Below are 6,795 nucleotides of genomic sequence, written 5' to 3' on the forward strand. Positions count from 1 at the left end.
TCCTCCCATGTAGGAATATAAACACATAAACCTTAGTAAGTCCTTTATGATATCACTTTCCTGATTAACTCCTTTTTTTCTCCAGAGTCCTATATTTGAAAATCAGATTTTCCATTCACCTCTGGTCTTTTCATGGTGAACCCTTGAAAACTTTCTATTTCATTAAATGATCACCTTTTCTCCTGAAGTATTATACTCAATTTTGTTGGGGTGGGGCTGTGTTGGCGTGACCTGCACAGGGGTCTCACCCTCATTCCATAAACCTTTTCTGCTGATCTTCTAAATTGTCTTCTGCTGGAAAATGTTCTACTCCATTTCTTGGGGTGTTCTGAAGCCTTTTTAAGCACAGGACTTTAACAGGTCTCAGTTTGATTTAGGCAAGGTCCACTTAGTGATCAAGGCTAGATAAGAAATGAGTCAAAGAATGGCTTCTTTTACCCAGTCAACCAGCCTGTTGTTTTAGCATAATAGATCTTACAACTATAGGGGGACGGGACATTCCTAACAATTCCAGGGCAAAAAAGAATGCTTATGGTCAGGCCCCTGAAAGGATCTCTATACATAGCTACACAAAATCCCTGAAGTTTGGGACAATGCACCCTCCACCCTGGAAACAGATCCTTATTTTAACAAAGAGTTAAAAGCCGAGTAATAGGCTAGGAAAATGAGTAAACAACAGGAAAAGATTCTGACCATAGAACGTTACTATGGTGACAAGAAAGATTAAAATACACATTTAGAAGAAGGTAACAAAGTCAAAATTCCTACATCCAAAGCTTCCAAGAAAAATAAGAATTGGTCTCAGGCTGTGGAAGATCTCAAAAGAGATGTTGAAAATGAAGTTAAAGAGAGGAAAAATTAAGAAAAGAATTGAGAATGGTGCAAAAAAAAAAAAATACAAAAAGCTAATGAAGAGAAGAATGCCTTAAAAAGCTCCCTAGAAATGGTAGCTATTATTATAATTAGAGGAAGTGGCTTTATCCAGTGTCACTGAGTGACTAAAGCTGGGACTAGAACAAAGGACCCTTTTCTCCTCCACTATTCATATATTGCCTTCCTGATTCTCTTTAATTCTCTCTGAATTAGCTCATGGACTTTATTAATCTCTACCCAGTCCAAGAATCAATAGAGTCATACAGGACCAGAATTGGAATCCTGGTTCTACATTTACAGCCTGTGTGATATCTCTGGGCCCCCAGTTTCTGGCTATGGAACAAGAGCGGGGTTGCATTTAATGGCCTCCAAGGTCCCTTTCAGTTCTGCATATATAACCCTGTGGTTGGCCTTTGCTGGGGTCACAAAAGAAAAGGTCAGTTCTTGACCTCAAAAAGTTTGAAAAACAGAGAACATTTAGATAGTAAATGATGAACTTCCCAGGGCTGGGGCTGACCCTCCTAGCATCCTTTAAGTTTTAACTAACATCCTACCTTGATGGGAGGCCTTCCCTAACCTTATTAATTCTAGCATCAATAGATCCTTTCATTTATACATTCATTCCATAAACATTTATTAAACACTATCTGCCAGTAACTGTACTGAGACACGGAGATACAAAAGAGGCAAAAGATAATCCCTGCCCTCAAAAAGCTTACAATCTAATAAGAAAGATATCATGCAAAAAAATATAAACAAACTGAGATGCAAGATAAATAGGAAAAATTAAGAATTAATTAATTCAGACACAACTGAAAGAATTGAATAACAATGAACCATGTTAGATTGTTCCAATAATTTTTTTTTTATTTTAATGATGTCTTCTTATTTTATTTTTATACTTTTTTTTTTTTCCTAAGGCAATTGGGGTTAAGTGACTTGCCCAGGATCACAGGATTCTAGATAATGTTGAGTGTCTGAGGCCAGATTTGAACTCAGGTCTTCCTGATTTCAGGACTGATGCTCTTTCCACTGAACCACCTACTTGCCCCTTATTTTATTTCTAAAGAATTATTTACGCCTTTTGCTTTATAGCAAAGTTGGTAAAACAAGTATTTATTAAGTCTTTCAGTAGATATTTATTAAGCATTTTCTATGTACTAGGCACTAAGGCTCCGAGGATATAAAAGAAAGGCATGAAATAGATCTTATCCTCAAGGAACTTACAATCCAATGATGGAGACTCCAACCAAATATGAAATTATATGGGGTGCAATGGAGATTGTTCTTGTTTGTCCTTCATTTTCTTTTTTTTTTTTTTTTAATTTTTTTTTTGTCCTTCATTTTCAAAGAGAACCAATATCTCATGGAAATGTCTTAAGTAGTGAGTAAATTGGATTTAAGTGAGGCAGACTTGCCCCAACCCATCAGCTCATTCTCTCTTTCTGAGTCACAAAAGTCCAGTCAAAGCCAAGATTGGCCATGAAGATGACTCCATGGAGTGCTTAGACCTTGGTCTAGACATTGAAGTTGAAAGGTCATCCATGGTATCCTGTGTCATATCATGGATGACCTTTCAACTTCAAGGTCTAGAACAAGCTCTAAGCACTCCATGGAGTTACCTTCATGGCCAATGGGAAAAAAAATTGGTTGCCATCTATCCATTCCACCTGGTAAAGTTTTCAAGACTGGGGATAAATACCCTCAACTCATCAGTAGTTTGAGGTCTGTTAGTCACCCCTAATTTGGATTAGCCCATTAGCTGAGGCTATTTACTTGGGGTGGCCATTGAGCATGCTACAGGTTCTTAGAGACCTAGGTGAGCATTGGGTGGCAGGTAGACACATCAAATGTGGGTGATCAGCCCTGAAAAGGGTTCAATAAATCCCCCCAGCAGAAGTGTCAGTCCTCCTTGAACATCTCATCCACCAGCAATGGAGATCATCAATAGCTGGAAAACGCTGGTCACCGAGGGAGATGGATGTTCTCCTTCACACCCATTCTCCCTCAAGGGGAGTTTCATCTCAACAAAGGAAACAGGCAAAATCAGCTGAGATCACATGTGACAGTGCTTACTGGCCTTTCCAACAAAAGGAGGCAGGTGTATTTCCTCCGATCTAGTGTAGGGCTAAGAGCAGGGGTAAAAACCAGAGTATTAGTTTTATTGTAATGTTCTTTCTGATGCATTATCATCGTCATTTGTTGCTTTCTTGATTCATTTTTGGTCAGAGAACGTATCTGCCCCTCATTCTCCTTGTGTCATCATCATCCTCTCACATGAAGAGATCCATTCTACGGGTCTGAGTCAGCCCTCCAGCCGCCACTGGCAGGTGGCTCCCGTAGCACAGCACTGTTAAATGTTACAGGAGGTCAATACGAGCTGGGGGGCTCGAGCTTCTGTGGCTTCTGTTTGTTGGGAAGTAAAACCCTCCAAGAGCCAGGAGCACAGCCCATCCAACCAAGAGTCACCCAGAGCGGCAGCTGCCCTGCTTTTCCCAGACTTCCCTCCCCACTTTAGCTGAAGTTAGCTTAGGATTCCAGAATGTCCCGTCACCCACCCTCGTGTGCCAGGAATATCAGCTCTCAAAGGGAGGAAGGAAAGTGGGGGAGGGGACCCTGGGGTCCCAGAGAGGCCTCTTTCAAGTCTGGGGAGGAAATCAAAGAAAGTACCGACGAACTCCAATAATAACAACTTCCATTTCAGAGCTGTTTACAAAGTGCTTCCCTCCCCTCCGGAGTAAGAGTCTTTGTCCTCCACTTGACTGATGAGAAAACAGAGGTCCTGAGCAGTCAAATAATTTCCTTTTAATCCTAATGACTAGGAAATACCCACGTTTAGATTTGAACCCAGGCCTCCTGACTCAGTTTACTACCCTTGCCATTTTACTGCAGTGCTTTCTCCAAACCTATGAAATAGTTTCTGGTCCCCAAATGGATTTCTGAAGGAGACTGTGATTGGAAAAAAAATCTATATCTATATCTGTATATCACCATAATGATATAATTACAAGGACATCATGGAATAGACCACAGAAGGCCAACTTAGGAGACTGGGATCTGAGACAATTCCATTGCTTTATCCATTGCCTCACCCAGATGTCTAGAAGTAAGATAGATTCGAGAAGAGAAAGAGAGAGCTTCAAAAGTTGGAAGGTGGGGAAGGGTCACAGGTCGGAAAGGCTTCAGAGAAGTTGTTGTTTAATTTTTTCTGTTATGTCTCATTCTTCATGACCCCATTCAAGATTTTCTTTTTTATATAATAACTTTTTATTTTCAAAATATATACAAAGATAGTTTTCATCATCCACCCTTGCAAAACTTTGTTTTCCAAAATTTTTCTCCCTCCCTCAACCTCACCCCTTTCCCTAGACAGCAAGTAATCCAATATATGTTAAATATATGTAGTTCTTCTATACATATTTCCCCATTTATTATGTTGCACAAGAAAAATCAGATCAAAAAGAGAAAAAATGAGGAAAAAAAAACCCCAAGCAAATAAACAACAACAGAAGGTGAAAATGCTACGTTGTGGACCATATTCAGTCTCCATAGTTTTCTCTCTGGGTGCCGATGACTCTCTCCATCCCAAGTCTATTGCAATTGCCTTGAATCACCTTATTAGTGAAAAGTCCTTCAGAGATGATCGTCACAGAATCTTGTTGCTTTGTACAATGTTCTCCTGGTTCTGCTCACTTCTCTTAGCGTCAGTTCATGTAAGTCTCTCCAGGCCTTTCTAAAATTATCCTGCTGATTGTTTCTTATAAAATAGTAATATTCCATTATATTCATATATCTTAAATTATTCAGCCGTTCCCCAATGATGAGTATTCAGTTTCCAGTTTCTTGCCACTACTAAAAGGGCTGCCACAAACATTTTTTGCACATGTAGATCTTTTCTTCTTCTTCTTCTTCTTCTTCTTCTTCTTCTTCTTCTTCTTCTTCTTCTTCTTCTTCTTCTTCTTCTTCTTCTTCTTTTTGATTTGAGCTTTTCTTGGTAGAGCTTTGAGAGTGGTTTGCCATTTTCTTCTTCAGCTAATTTTATAGATGAGGAAACTGAGGCTGGATTTGAATTCACATCTTCCTGACTCCAGGCTGGGCTCTCTATTTATGGAAGAGGTGATTTCAAAGGAAGAAAAGGATTCTAAGAAGGACTTGTGACAAGAGGAAGAGCATTTCAGGACACGTTGTACAAATCAGCATCCGGAGAGGAAATGCCAAATTCAAGGAACTATGAGTGGGGTGAGAACACGGAGTATGTGCAGGGAAACCAGTCTGGAAAGGTAGCTTGGAGCCAACTCGAGAAGGGCTTTAAATCCAAGCTGAAGAATTGCTCTTTCATCCTGCATGCAATAGGGAGACATTAAAGATTCCTGAGCATCATTGGTGATGGATAGATAATAACTGCCAATCTTTTTATAGCATCTTAAGGTTCACAAAAATTTTATTATCTCATCGTATTATGTTTCAATGTTATCTTATAATAATATAATTATAGTACAACGTAATTGTGTCATAATGATAATAGATTATAATAAAATTACATTATCATAATTATATTGTATAGTATTCAATGATTTCATTTTTTCCTCACAGCAACCTTAGGAGGTAGATTGTATTATTATCCCAATTTTGCAGTTCAGGATACTGAAGCAGAGTGGTTAAGTGACTTATCCAGGATCATACAGTTAATGAGTCTCTCTGGAACTCAGGTCTGCCTGTTGATTTGGGCAGCTGGGTGGAAGATGAACTGAAGATGGGGAGAGTGACAGCTTGGTGATCAATTAGGAGATTTTTATAGTCCCTGGGATGATGAGTACCTGCAAGGAATGGTGGTTTTCTGAATATTGAGAAGGGGACAGATGGGAGAAATATTGAGGAGCTAAAACTTAAATATGGTTGGTGCAGTAAGTAGTAAATTGAAGGATAATGGAGAAAATCATCCATTTTGTCTTCGTTTCACTGAATTTTTCACTTTATTCACAGCTGGCAAAGATTGTCAATTAAATTTACTCAGAGTTGTTGTGAGTCACCATGACAGGGACAACTGTGACATGGGGCTAATAAGTGAGTAACAAGCCTTTAGTTCTTAGGAGCTTTCCCATTTCCAAATCACTTTCAAGTCCACTTTCTCATTTCCTTTCCCATACACAAGTTTGATGAAATTTATCTCCCCAATATCTCTCCTATCCATCCTTCTCTCATCATCCTCATTATATTCCTGTGATTTAGCCAGGAATCCTTCCCGTTTTCCAGATGAGGAACTAGGCTCTGAGAGAATGTGGTTTAGTCTCTATGCATCCAATCCCTCCCCTCTCTAATCCATGAAATCACCCATAGTGCTCTCCTAAAATATTGGGAATATGTATAAAACCAAGTCAATGATTGTCAGTTCTTTCACCTGTAAAATAGGGTGGTTCATCACTGTGATGATCAATTATGACCGACTTAGCTCTTCTCAGCAATAGAGATCCAAGACAATTCCAATAGACTTGGGATGGAAAATGCCATCTGCATCCCTAGAGAAACTATGGAGACCGAATGCATATCAAAGCATACTATTTTCACTTTTTAAAAAAAATCTGGTTTTTGTTGTTTTTTTCTTTCTTGTGGTTTTTTTCCATTTTTTTGTTCTGATTTTTCCTTCACAACATGACTAATATGGAAATATATTCACCATGATTGTACATGTTAGTCTATATTGGATTGCTCGCTGTCTTGGGGAGGGGAGAAGGAAGCAAAGGAGGGAGAAAAGTGTGGAACTCAAAAGTCTTACAAAGATGAATGTTGGAAACTATCTTTACATGTAATTGGAAAAAAATGCACTTAGGTATTAAATTGGGATGGTTATGCTTATTTTTCCTCCCTTCCTCCCAGTGACATTGTGGGGATCAAATCAAGGAAAGGTTGGAGGTAAAAGTGTTT

Source organism: Antechinus flavipes, chromosome 1, assembly GCF_016432865.1.
Source record: "Antechinus flavipes isolate AdamAnt ecotype Samford, QLD, Australia chromosome 1, AdamAnt_v2, whole genome shotgun sequence".
Taxonomy (NCBI): domain Eukaryota; kingdom Metazoa; phylum Chordata; class Mammalia; order Dasyuromorphia; family Dasyuridae; genus Antechinus; species Antechinus flavipes.